Below are 14804 nucleotides of genomic sequence, written 5' to 3'. Positions count from 1 at the left end.
TAAAAGGCGAAGCCCACTAGCCCATCACTATGGTTCACATACATTTGGGACACTCATTTTTTTCCTCAACCATCCGTTTCACCCTCTCGCTCCTCTTTCTCCTCGGCTCTCTCATCTCTAGCATCGCAGTAGAGGCGGCGTGCCGGGCAAGGGCTTGGCAAAGGTGGCGCGATTGAGGGCCCAACAGTGGCATTGTGGTCGAGGGCCTAGTGGTGGCCTATGCGGGGTTAATGGAGTGGCAACGGATACCCATCTCTACTGACGACAACCTCTACATCCTCTTCGACGTTGACGGTACCCACCTCCACTCCAATCCTTCAGACATGGCGAGATCCCCATCCACAATGACGAGATCTAGCATGGATGAAAATATCCACTTCCTCCTCTCAACGAGATCAAGTGGCAATGGCTTTGGATCCGTCCCTCCTCCGCACTCATATGTAATGGATTTGGGTGCTCTCCCGCCACTAGACCATGTTTGGAGTGCTGTCTTGCTCGCCCTCATTGACATCACTGATCACCCACACCCACCTTATCCCTAGTTCCCTACCAGCCTTGTTTTCGATGAGTCTATCCTCCCGCTCTCTTGTTCAATTCGATTTGCTCAGTGTAGTGGATTCAATTCGAGTAGTACTAAAGTCCGCCGATGAGTTCTACATGGCGGGTTTGATGACGAATATGAAATGCGAGGCTGGTGTCCGACGTTGTCTCCGACAGGAAGAATCTTGGTGGGTTCGACATCAGTGGGCCTCCTGACAAGCATGCTGGGCTCACTAGGCTTAGCGATGGGCTCACTGTCGTCGGGCTTCCTTTTGTTTTCCTGCCTGGATTTTACATAGGTGGGCATGAACCATGAACTGCCATCTCTTTTGTTTGCGATTAACAGTGACCACGAAGTCTGCTCAAAAAAATAACAGTGACCATGAATTAGAGGCAGGCCCCTGATATTCAGTCTGGATTACCTCTGAAAATGTGTTCTGTGGCCGTGATACGATAAGAAATCTTGTAAGAACATTCGTTTCTCTACTTCATGGAAACCAGCATTAAAAATTGATTTCTGGAAAAAGAAGATATGCAGTTATTTCAGAGAGAGAGAGAGAGAGAGAGGAAGTTCGCACCAAAATAATCATATTTATTGCATAGCGTTGAGAGAAGAAAACAATGGCGGGCAAGGAGGATCTGAAGCTCCTCGGCCTGCTGGTGAGCCCGTTCGTGATCCGCGTGCTCATGGCGCTAAGCATGAAAGGACTGAATTACGAGTACGTCGAGGAGGACATATTCAACAAGAGCGAGCTCCTGATCAAGCTCAACCCGGTACACAAGAAGGTGCCCGTGCTCATCCACAACGGTAAGCCCATCTGTGAGTCACTCGTCATCGTGCAGTACGTCGACGAGCTGTTCGCTGGCCGGGCAATCCTCCCAACTGACCCCTACGAGCGTGCCACTGCTCGCTTCTGGGCTGCCTACATCGAAGACAAGGTATAAATAAACATGCACGCGAGTTTACTTCTCTGTGCTCTGCAATCGTGATCGAATTGGCAGCGTCTTGCTTTGCAGTTGTGCCCGGCGTGGATAGGCATCTTGAAGGCCAAGGCGGAGGAGGAGAGGGCGGAGAAGGTGAAGGAGACGCTTTGCCAAGGCCAAGGCGGAGGTGGAAGTGGCCTTTGCCAAGTGCTCCAACGGCAACGCCTTCTTCGGCGGCGACTCCATAGGCTACCTCGACATCGTGCTCGGCTCTTTCTTGTTCTGGTTCGAGGCGCTGCGCAGGATGTACGGCCTGGAGATCATTAACACGAGCAAGACTCCGCTCTTGGCTGCGTGAGCGGAGCGGTTTGGAGGGAGTGTAGAGGCGAAGGAGGTGGTGCCGGAGGCGGACAAGGCGGTGCAGTACGCCAATAAGCTTCATGCCGCCGCCGCCGCTGTCAAGTTAGACTGACTCCAACAATGAGCACCCAAATACAACACCTATTACTTGATTTGGGTCCAGTACAGAAAAAGGTCACCACCCAAAAGTTAGCCTTCTCCAACAGAACGCCCCGCCGACCCCTCCACTCTCGAGCACTCCGCCTCAAGCCCCGAGCACCCCGCCTCTCCATGCCGCCGGCGCCCCTCCCCTCCCCTTCTTCTTCCCCGGCACTCCCTCCCTTTCTTCTTCCCCGGCCCTCCCTCCCCTTCTTCTTCCCCGGCCGGATCTGGCCCTCCCTCCTCCTCTTCTTCCCCGGGTGGATCCGGCCCTCTGGCCCTCCCTCCTCTTCTTCTTTCCCGGCTGTATCCGGCCCTCCCTCCCCTTCTTCTTCCCCGGCCCTTCCGGTGGCGGCCGGATCCGACCCTCCCGGTGGTGGTGGTGGTGGTGGCCGTCGTGCACTGCTTCTTCCACCCGCCCCCACTGCTGCTTCCACCCGCCGCCACCCTTTGTCGAAGCCGAGCGCGGCCGGAGCCGAGCTCCTCACCATTGGGTGGCGGGCCCAGCGAGCGCACGGCGCGGCTCCCTCCCTCCCTCGTCGTGAGCACGGCGCCCCTCCCTCCCTCGTCGCGGCCCCTTCCTCTGTCTCCGGTGGGCGGCGAGCGTGGTGCGCGGCCCCAAGAGCGCGGGCGACTCCTCTTTCTCCTCCGACGGCTCCCCGGCGGATCTAGGCCGCGCCTCTCCTCCGACCACGGCACGGCGAACCCTCCCTCTCCTCCGAGCACGGCGTTCGAGGGGCGGCGTCTTCGCATGGATCCTCGGCGGCGGATCCGGTCTAGGAGCGCGGCACGGGGACAGGGCCTCCTCCCCCGGCCAGATCCGGTGGCGGCGTGGCGCGGGGACGCTGTATCCAGTGTGTGGCGCGCGCGGCCCCTTCCCCCTCCGCCTCCTTCCTCCCTCTCTCTTTGCCTCGCTCTCTCCACGCGGCGGCGCCTCTGTCTATAGTGTTTTGCGTCGTCGAGAGAGATGACGCGTTTTTGCCTTCCGACTCGCTTGCGAGGCAAAATGGCTGCCTTGTTTGCGTTGTCCGTTGGAGCGTGATTTTAGGACGTAAAACACTGTGCACGATGGATTTTGTGTTTGCGTCGCCGTTTGCCTACGTTGTTGGAGGCCGTCTTAGTGAGTTCAGAATGAGTCGTGAATTGAATAAAGCAGGAAAAGTAAATGGTGGGGTAGCTATGGTCCAAATTCCATATGAATAATGTTCAAAGCTTTTCCATCCATATTGATATGCTCGGTTATGTGATTCCAGTTGTCTACTCTGAGTGCAATAAATGAATATGATTGTCTTCGGTGCGTAGGAGTATGGACATGTGTTGCTAAGAAAATATTTTATATACTAAGGTATATGTATGATGGTTGCTAGAATAAAGATTAAAAGTTGTTAAAATATCTTCTACTCTCCCTTATAAAAGTTTTTTTTATCATTTGTATGAGCATTATAATGTTTACTTAAGCCAAGGTTTAAATTTTCGACTATAGCTGTTTGAACAGGACTTAGCTATATTTTTTATGTACAATTTAGATATTAGTTGCCGCTATAGCTCGCTATCGCCGACTATTTACTTTTTCAGGAGATAGATCCCTAAATGTCTTAACTAGCGATTAAAAACACTGCTTATAGCAGAGAATAGCACTAGAGTATATAGCATCTTACTATTACTAATTAGAGGCTCCAACGGATCCTCCACGTTAATCCTCACCAGAAGCGCTAGAAAAAAAAAAGATAAATGCTAGAAATTCCCACGTTAATCAGAAACATCTAACCGTTAGTCGAAAGACTCCAACTATCCTTAACTGTTATATCTATTTTCTTTTTTAAAAAAAATTATCCACCTTCACAATTATATATAGAAACAAATAGGCTAATATCTCATTGTACGGTAAAAACAACTTTGACGTACCCCCTCAATTCCTTCAAGAAAAAACGTACGGGAAAAAATCTCCTGTACTTATGCTTACACAACTTCAATGTACAGAAAAATATTCTTCAAGAAATTAAAAAACATACGGCAACAAATTTCCTATACTCACATTCACAATTGATTAAAAAACTAATATCTGATTGGTTAGGTACATCACTACCGGGTGTGCTGGAGCCAGCCGTGACCATTAATCCACCGCCGGTGGCAAGGTGAGGATCTCGAAAATTGGCGGGAAGCTAATCACTCGGGCAATGATCGTGCATGTAACTGTCGATTAAAACCTATACCCGGCAGTGATATATCACTGCTGAGTCAAGCTACGAGCGAGCAGAGTTAGGTACCTCATTACTGTTGGCTCACGTTCGAGATATATCCGGGTCAAGCAACTACCGGCACTGACATTTTCCATAGCACTGTCCGTTGTTGTTGTAGCCCGTTAGTGTTCTATCCGCATTGGATCCCACCTACCACTGTCAATGTAAATCAACGCACGCATTAGTGTACTCTCTTTTACGTCATAGACCCGAGGACATGATCACACGTAGATATAACCTACTACCGGATCTGTATTGTAGTAGTGCACGTAATAAAGAGTAGGACGTACGGACGGATGCTTACAGCAACCACGAGGCGTTAATAATCATCCGGCATTGGTGCACCCTAGTATCCTTGTCAACTTTTTTCCACAATTATTTACCGTGATTGCATACAACTAGTTAATAATCATGCATGCTACACGTATAATGTGCATGATTATGTTAGCTGGTTTATGGGTGCACACAGCGCGCTTTCACATGGAAATGTCACAAGATAGCTAGTGCAGTGTCACGTCACCACCATGAAGACACGACGTCGACGCCTGTTGGCGCTTACTCCTCCCATTCTCTGCATGCAGCCATGATCCTCTGCATTATACTACTAGCAAGCAGCCAAGTAGGGGAGACCCCGTGAGCCGAGTCGTCCTCGTCGTGAGTCGTCGGTCTACAAGTACAGTGCTATCCTGGTCGTGGCATATGGGAATGGGAGGCTGTAAATACTACTGCTCGCTCGCAGCGTCCACCCCTCTTGCTCTTGTTTATGTATTGCTAGTGCGGCGTCATGTCACCACCATGAACACACGACGTCGACGCCTTGGCGCTTACTCCACCCAATGCATTCTCTGCATGCAGCCATGATCCACTGTATTATGCTACTAGCAAGCACCAAGTAGCACACACGGCGGGCCGCCTCGTCAATCTAAGGAAGCAGCCAAACAGGTTAGACCCTGCGAGCCGAGTCATCGTCGTCGTCATCGTCATCGTCAATCGTCAGTATACAAGTAGGCAAGCTGCTGTCGTACAGCTCGCAGCGTGCACACCAATGGATATCGTTCCATTGAATATTTTGAATGTTTTTTTTTCTTCTGGATTTTGCAACGACGGACTGAGCATGTGGCTCTCTAATTTTTATTTGTTTTCTAATGAGACTGTACAGCAGTTTTTTCGAAAAGCCTCAAGAAAAAAAGACCGTAAGACCGAGAGATCGAAAAGTCTCATAAAAAAAGAAAAAAAAAAAGAGCAAGACCGAGAGATCGACGTGTGGATGACATGTGAGGTTCCCTCGTAAGTCACAGAGGAATCACGACTGTTCAACCAAACCGCTTTAATTTAGCTTTCTCATAGTCCACGCATCACATCAGTTTTTCTAAGGTTTACAAAGTTCACAGCAGATTTCTCAGGAACCAGTTCAACTAAACATGACCATATATGTGCTGAGCTACTTCAAAAAGCCATGCGGCTACTACCAATACACAGTCACAAACTAATTAACACTGCCACAGACATGAATGGATATAATAAGTGGTAAAAAGACTCAGCCGACAGTAATAAGTGATAAAAAAATAAAAAAAAACTATGTGTTTTCTAATTCGAACATGGGACCTTATTGTTCAGGTTCTCTCAAGTGCCCATACAAACTGAGTTATGTTACACATGTGACCATACAGCTGATGTTGTTTTCTTAATTACACAATTATAAATCTTATATTATATATTTGATACTTCAAACAATCTGAAATGAAAAGGTTATTAACTGCAAAGTTGTAGAACTCGTCGAGTACTACAACTTTGATATTAACTTTGTCTCCATTCGACATTGTTAATTATCTTAAATCTGATATGAGAACTTATATTGAATATTTGAACTTATAAACCATCTCAAATTAAAAAGTTGTCAACTACAAAGTTTTAGATATCTTTGAAATCTAGAATTTTGATATAAAGTTTATCATCGTCCAAATCCTATTCTCAATCTTTCTATACCTCTGGCCGACTCCCTCGTGCCTCAGATCCACTACCCCTTGCTTCTCCCTTCCTCTCTCTCCCTCGGTCTCCAGGGGCACACGGTGACATGTCCTACGTATCGCGCTCATTCCTGTGGGCACATTGTGACGTGTTTGTGTGCGAATACACTTTTTGGCGAGTCCACAGGGGAAGAAAGTTTTCATTATAATTATAACACCCTGCGTCCGAAATCTGATCCGACCTCAAATGAAAAGGTTGTTAACTGCAAAGTCTTAGACCTGGTCGAGTACTATAATTTTGATGTTAACTTTGTCTTCATTCGACATTGTTAATCATCTCAAATTTGATCCGACAACTTATATTGAATATTTGAATTTGTAAGCCATCTGAAATTAAAAAGTTGTCAACTACAAAGTTTTAGATCCCTTTAAACTCTACAATTTTGATATAAAGCTTATCTTCATCTGATCTCATATGAATAAATTATTAATTTTTTTGTGCAAAACAACCTATCACTGGCGGTTCAAGTGATGACCCGACAGTGATAGGCAGATAGCCATATTTTTAGAGGTAGCTCTAGATGCAGTCGCCTCTAAAAATCGATTTGTAGAGACGACTGGATCTAAACCGCCTCCAAAAATCAATTTGAAGAGACGGCTAGATCTAGAGCCGTCTCTAAAAATAGTGGAGCACAATAAAATTTGAATTTTTCAAACGAACTTTGCATTGAGAAATGACCAAACCAAAGTTGTAGATGTTGAAGAGTTATAAAACTTTTTACTTGATAAGTTTTTTATTTGAAATTATCTATCTAAGGAAAATTACATTTAAATTTCTCATATTTTAAATTCAAAATTTTCAAACAACCTTGGATGGAGAAATAACCAATACCAAAATTGTAGACCTCAAAGTTTTATAAAATTTTATAGGTCATAAGTTTTTCATTTAAAATCATCTATCTATGTAAAATTACATTTGAATTTCTCACATTTTTAATTCAATTTTTTCATACTTTAATGAAAATGGACCCTTGGCCTATTTAGTTTGGATTTCGATGTTTGATATGCAACATGACCAAATTAGACTAATGAATTTGCAAGTATTTGTTTTGTAGTCCAATAGGGTGCCAAAGTGGCTTGGACTTAGGTGACGTGGTGATCCGGATGATCAACACCTCAAGCAAGACATTAGAAACAACATAGGAGACCTAGAAGATCAAGCAAAGTCCAGGGCACAAGATGGAACCAAGCTGGACACAAGATGGTGAAGAAATAAAGTGGTGAAGGGAGTTGCAGGGGTGTTGGACCCTCTCCAGACAGGCGTTAGACTAGTCCGACGGGTTGGCAAACCCTAGCATAGCATCTAGGCAAAACATCGGACCTGGGAAGTGCAGGGCATCAGACTAAACGCCGCCACTGCTAGCGTGAGCGTCGGACTCTGGCTATAGCGTGAGCGTCGAACCAATAGAGCCATCATCCGAGGCTATGCAGAGAGGTTCTAGAGAGGTTCACGAGGCATCAGACCCATCCGAGGAGGTGCGATTGGACTATCCGATGGTTAGGGCCCAGCGGCTAGTGAGACAGCGGCCGGTAGACAGCACAACGGCTAGCTTCAATGGTAACCTATAGAAAGCGTCCGACTCTGACGTATATGGTCCGACGGTCCATCAGAGTCTGGTCCGATGGTACGAAGAAAAGTTTGTCCAAGCTTCCAACGGCTAGCTCATTTGTTAGGGCTATAAATATGACCCCAAACCGGCTAAATGGAGCTGAGAAACATACCAAGGGAGGTGTTACTCTATTCTAGTGCTCTTGCCCACATAAGTGCTTAAGGAATCACTCGGTGAATAGCGTAGGTGCTTTGTGAAGTGCTTAGGTTAGTTAGACCACCGTTTATGCGCTTGCTCTAGGTTTAGGCCTAGTGGTTAGTGAGGTTTGCATACCTCAAGAGAAGAAGGTGCTTGCGCGCACCATTGTTGTACTTGGTGGGGCTTGTAGTCTTGCAAAATCACAACAACCGTGTTTGTGGTGTGGCTGCCACTTTGTACCAGAGGGAAGAAGGCCCGCGGTGTTTTGGGTGGAAGCTTGATAGTGAAGACAGTGGGGAGCATTCTGGGAGAGGCTTGCCGGAAGACACATCGGAGACCCACTTGCGCGTGGGGAAGGCCCGAAGCTATCCATGGAGTTACCCGACCGGGAGCTTGGCCCTCGCATGGGCATCCTTGCAAGGGGCTCTAACAAGGATTAGGGGAAGCTTGCACGCTTCTCGATACCTCGGTAAAAATACCAGAGTTGCCGATGGGAGTTTGTATCTCTACATTGACTTAAGCCAATTTTGCTTCTAAGTGTTGGTTTCATTTGAAATGTCATTTTCATGATGCTAGTTTGACTAAAGTTGAATAGTAGCTTAGAGTGTTTGTATGGCTGTGTGACCTAAATAAAAGTTGTAGTACTTGTCATGGGTAACAAACTTTATTTAAGCGTCATGAGCTAATTCAGTGTCTAACATGGTCAAATAGAGCTCACAAGTACCAACAAAATGTTATTTTCAAAATTTGAAATTTCACCAAGCCTTTAACTGAGTTTCAGTTTCAATGTAGTCTACTTTGGAACATTATAGTTTGAAAACCATTGAGAATTAGATAAAACTCCTTTAAGCAATCTTGTAGTACTCACGTAGCTCTACAATTTTTATTAAGGAAGTTTTTGCTACATTGCCACGGATTAGGAGGATTGATCATTTGAACTTGCTTCGTCAGTCGGGTTCAGAGGCGTCTGAACCGACGCCACGCGCGGGTGTCATGGCCGACCGAAGTCAGGCCGTATGCCAGCGTCAGGCCCACGCGTCAGGCCCACGCGGGCATCAAAACGGCAGTGATGCGCCCTCCCTCCTCACTCACTCTCACTAGTCACGCTCTTCCTCTCTCTAGCCTTTGCCGTGCCCGAGCAGAACCGAGCACCGTCGCCATTGTCGCCGCACCCTCACTGAGCTCGTACGCCACCGCCACCGCACCATTGTGCGATTGCTTGTGCACACCACTTGTCCATCACCTCCTCCACCTCACCGACCCACCATTGCCTTAATTGGAGCCCAGGTAACATGACATTTTATGTCACCATCGCTGCCATGGTCACGGAGCGTCTCCGAGCTCTGAGCTCACCATGGCTAGCCCTATCCATCGTTCCTCCCATCTCTCTCTCTCTCTCTTGATTAATCGTCATCGTAGGTCCTAGAAGCTATAACCGTAGCTCGTTGAGCCAATACCACATAGTCGGTGCTAGAACGCGAGCCGCACCGCTATGAGCCAAGAGCACTGCCGCCATGCACGTTGTCGTGGCTATGCATGCCCGGTTTTCTTCCTTGCGCGCTTCAAGACGTTAGAGCTAGGTCTAGCTCAAGGCAAGAGCCTAAGGGCAATGCTGGCCTCGTTGGAGCGGAACGCCACCGTGCCGCCGTTGCGCTCGCGCCACCTTGCCGCCATGCACATGGCCAAGCTTCACCGCTGCTCCACCCTAACCTAATCCACACTGTACAGCTTCGCTAAGGTTTGTAGAAGTCATAGCCACGCTCGCTTGGCCATGCCGTCACCGGGGATGGTCGGAGCACCACCACGCACCGCTGCCGAGCCACCATGCTCGCTAGCGAGCTAGCTCTGGTGATCCTCTGAGCAAACCAAGGGTACTAGTAGGTGCGGGTTGAGTCAGGGAACACGTCAGTGGTGATGCTACCATTGGTGACCTCATCGTCGGTGAGCTTTTCGCCGGTCAAGCCGCGCCTCTGCTCTGTCTCTTTATCGCGTGGAGCCGAGTTGACCATGGGACCCAGTCGTCTATCGCAGTGGGGTGTATGCACCGGGTGCACCTAGCAGTAGCGCCCGATTTGAAATTTGATTTTTTCTTTATTAATTTTTTTCACAAATTTAGTTACAAACTTCAAAAATTCATATCTAGAGCTAGGAGTATCCAAATTGGGTGAACCAAATTTTGTTAGATTCATCATAAAGTGTACAATTTTATAAAAATATGAAATGTACTGTTTAGAGTATTTTTATGGGAGAATTAAATTGAGCAAGATAAGTGCTTTTAAAGTAGTTTATATCTTGTAAAATGCATAACTTGAGCTAGGAATGTGAGAAAAATGTGATTCTAATTTTTCTGGTCTTGTGTTAACATGCTCTACCTAGTAAAAATACTAAACCTATAGTAGGCATACTAGAAATTTGGTCTTCATATTTAATTCTAATGAATTGCTAGTTTCTAGTTAAATTAATTGGGGTAAAAATACATAACATGATCATACAAATTTTTACACAGTATTCTCATGCTAGGAGGAAAGTCAGAAAAATATTAAATCTATTGCTTGACACCTTTCACTATGCTAAACTATTTTTCCTAAAATAAGCATAAGTAACTTGTCATTTTTGTAGAGGTAGCTATACTTGTCCAAATGGCATGAAATTTGTATAGTAGACTATTAGGGTCATTTGTAGGCTACTGTAATTGTTTCATAATTTATTAAGCTCTAAAAATATTTATCCTTTAAATCACCTTATTATCTAAGGAAATTAATAAATAAATATAAATAAATTAGTTAGGCTTAACCATGATGTTTTATGTGGTGCGTGTGATGCATATATTATGTTGATAATGTTAGTGAGGCTTAGAGGTTTGTGTTTATAAGCAACTAGTTAATTATTGCATTATAATTCAACTAGATGGCTGCATGTATAGTTTCTGTCGTGATGACGATTCCATGATGATAATGATCCCTTCTGTAAAACCTGTTAATAACAAAGTTGTAGATAACTTATTTATATACCTTGTGTTAAATTTTTATAGTCATAGGCCTTATTATTTAAGAATTATAACTGTTAGAATTCTGTTATTAGAAATGCTTGCTCTCTAGATAGATCTGAAAGATTGAATTGTTTAACCTAGATAACTACTGAAACACTTGATGCATAGAACTACCTTATTCAAATATATATACCGTTAACCCTGTGTAGGTCTAGGATTGAATATATGCTTAGCCATGCTTAGACCAGTAGAAGTCGGGTGATTTCTTGTCACCTGCGAGATATAGGTGGATACCGAAGCACACTTGGCTATATTTGCTATCGTGCAAAAGAACCAAGGAATAATATAACTAGAGGCCGAGTAGAGTCTATGCGTAGGTTGACTCATATAATTTTATTAATGCCAATTAAGAACCGTACCGTTGTTGGCGCTTATATCGAGATTGAACGCATGCCTCTCAGTAAGCTGGCCGGATAACTTGTTCCGACAGCGAAGCTGAGTAGCTTAACTCAGGCCAGGCCCTGTTCTATAAAACTGCGCACTCTCAATGGTAGTAAGGATGTGCGGGGAGCCAAATGTGAGCCTAAGGGCAGGGTTGTCCAGATCGTCCTGGCAGCTGGTTGTCCTTGATTGTGCGGCGCTGGTCGAACCCCTGAAATATGTACCTAAGTTGTACCAAAGGTGACCTAAGGTGACCATTGATCTGGTCTACCTGGGTCTGTGTTAGGAATAAATTCACAGCTGGTTAAAAATGATTTGAATCGCCGTCTCTATCGGATAGTGAGAAACTTGGCTAGTCCCAACATCATAGTAACTGTGTTATGAAATATGATGGTTTGGATGAATATGGAATTATTATCCCGGCTATGGTTACTACTGTATGCTACTAAATGATATACCATATGGTTGGCATAGGCTAGTTGCTAATCTAGAGATGAATTGCTATAATTAACTTGATGACCGAATTGTAACTGTATACTTGAATTGATAAATTTTTTATGCAAAATGTTGTCAAACTAGCTCCACTTATAAAGACTTGTATAATTCTTGGAGTCATTTTATTTTTGGTTTATGATAGGTAAGTCTAGCTGAATACCTTTTCGTACTTAGGGTTTTATTTCCATTGTTGCAGATGGTATAGTTTATCATGGCTATTGCAAGAACTGCTTTTATCCTACCGTGGACGAGGTGTAAGCCCTGGGTAGACATCTCTTATGAATCCCTCCCTTATGCTTTTGTGGGAGTGTGATCATGAGCTGGCACTATATTTAAACAATGTTGCAGATATTGGTTTTAAACTTTTAATTTGCTTCTGCTACTATTTTACTGAAGATATTGTAATACCAGATAGGATATTTTTTTTGTAACCCTACCTCTCCAGAGTATATAAGGAGGGGCAAGGGTCCCCTAGATAGCAGATCGAATCTCATACTCAATTGATACAAAATAATAGAGCATAGGACATAGGGTTTTATGTCATGCTGATGGCCTAAACCTGTATAAATCTTGTGTCTTGTGTCTCTATTACCATCTAGTTTCTGATCATGCGTACCTCTATCGATCAATCTAACATCATGGGTAGCCCCCTCGCTGGACTACCGAGCATCTTTTGTCGACACCAGGGGACGTGGCATCTTCAATCCCTTCCTCGGGCCCCCTCTCTTCTTCTTCTTCAGATCCATCTTCTTTGGCGGTGATGGTAGTGGCGATGAAGTGCGATGCTTCCCTCCGAGTGAGCTTGGTGTTGTCTATGGGGTGACTGCTTCTTTAAGGGTGGAAGGACTCTAGCGAGGGGAAGGCCACAGCGATGCATGAAGGGGGGTGAGGGTCGGTGCTGAGGGACACTATCCTTTCCTCATGCGCTGCCTCCCATGGCACTTCCCCATCCGCGTGTGTTGTCAGGCCTCTTTCCCACCATCTTTTTCTAGAGGGTCAATGAACCCTAGCGGTGTAGATCCCTAGGTCCCCTTTATTATTAGAGGAAGAGCACCTTGTCCATTGTGGGGGTCGCCAGCCGATGTAGAGCTAGAGCCCAAAGAGGGAGAGGATGTGTCCATGGCCCAGCTCTCCTCCTCTGACCCTTTCTTCGTCGTCGCTGCTACTACGGAAGCATTCCTAACTTCTGGGTTGGGAGAGTGGCGCCAGGGCCTCCCAGTGCTTGTCTTCGAACTACACAACCCTGGCCGAGATCTAGTCCAAGGTTAGGGCAGTGGTGTAGGTGGCTTTAGGGTAGCGGTTCTTGCCACCGTATATTGTAATCGGGTCATTCCCAATTGATGAAATGAAATTACTTTCATGTGTAATCCCATTTTTCTCTTGAGTCATGCTCAGAGACTTGATCCCTTATTGGGTTGGGCTATTATGATGATGGCAAGGTTGGCCAAGATCACTGCTCCCATGCTGCTAGTGGGTAAGTCCATGAGAGCCCCGGGTTTACGATCGTTCCGTGCCTTGGTCATGTCCCCCAGAGGGGAGATCCTCGGCTTCCCGACCGAGCCACTCATGTAGTTCCCGAGTTCATCTATCGGTGTAACACCCTAGTGTTGAGCATTGCATTTAGCACTTGTATTTCATGAGCACAAGCACCATCCAAGCATTCATGAACATGAGCATAAGAAATTTCATCTTATTCTTATACTTTATCACATGAAATGTTAGTTTTATATATATGCTTATGCTTGCAATCATGTATGACCAATGTATGAGATGATTGTGAGGTTATAAAAAGACCTTAGACACATTTAGAATGATAATTGGAACAATGTTTATATTCATGACTTAAGCCAATTTTGCTTCTAAGTGTTGGTTTTATTTGAAATGCCATTTTCATGATGCTAGTTTGACTAAAGTTGAACAGTAGCTTAGAGTGTTTGCATAGCTGTGTGACCTAAATAAAAGTTGTAGTTCTTATCATGAGTAACAAACTTTATTTAAGGGTCATGAGCTAATTCAAAGTCTAACATGATCAAATAGAGCTCACAAATATCAACAAAATGATGTTTTCAAAATTTGAAATTTCGCTAAGTCTTTAACTGAGTTTTAGTTTTAGTGTAGTCTACTCTAGAGCATTGTAGTTTGAAAACCATTTAGAATTAGACAAAACTCCTTTAAGCAATCTTGTAGTACTCATGTAGCTCTATAATTTTTATTAAGGAGGTTTTTGCTAGATCACCACGAATTAGGAGGACTGATCGCTTGAACTTGCTTCGTCAGTTGGGTTCAGAGGTGTCTGAACTGACGCCGCGCGCGTGTGTCGTGGCTAACCGAAGTCAGGCTGTGACCACCACGTGGAGGCCATCTACTGGCATTGGGCCCACGCATCAAGCTGACGTGGGCATCAAAATGGCAGCGACACGCCCTCCCTCCTCACTCGCTCTCACTAGCCTCGCTCTGCCTCTCTCTCGCCTTCACCACGAGGAGCGGAACCGAGCGACATTGCCATTGTTGTTGCACCCTCGCCGAGCTCGCACGCCACCACCACTGTGCCATTCTGCAATTGCTCACGCACACCGCTTGTCCATCACCTCCTCCACCTCGCCACCCGCCATTGCCTTAGTTACAGCCTAGGTAATGTGACATTTTACATCGCCATCGCCGCCATGGTCATGGAGCGCCGCTGAGCTCCAAGCTCGCCATGGCCAGCCCTATCCATCGCTCCTCCCATCTCGCTCTCTCTCTCTCTCTTAATTAATCTTTGCCGTAGGTCCTAGAAGCTATAGCCATAGCTCATTGAGCAGCTACCACATCGCCGGTGCTAGAACGTGAGCCATACCACCGTGAGCCGAGAGCGCCGCTGCCATGCACACTATCATGGTTGTGCATGCCTGGTTCTCTTCCT

General features: G+C 45.7%; 1 pseudogene; it reads left to right on the top strand.

Annotated features, from left to right (window-relative positions):
• The first annotated feature begins 1161 nt into the window (after window positions 1-1161).
• LOC136528938 (probable glutathione S-transferase GSTU6) lies at window positions 1162-3334 on the top strand (annotated as a pseudogene).
• Window positions 3335-14804: the final 11470 nt, after the last annotated feature.

This window comes from Miscanthus floridulus, chromosome 2, assembly GCF_019320115.1.
Source record: "Miscanthus floridulus cultivar M001 chromosome 2, ASM1932011v1, whole genome shotgun sequence".
Lineage (NCBI taxonomy): Eukaryota > Viridiplantae > Streptophyta > Magnoliopsida > Poales > Poaceae > Miscanthus > Miscanthus floridulus.
The sequence above is the reverse complement of the archived record's forward strand: the minus strand, read 5'-3'. Positions and strand labels throughout refer to the sequence as shown.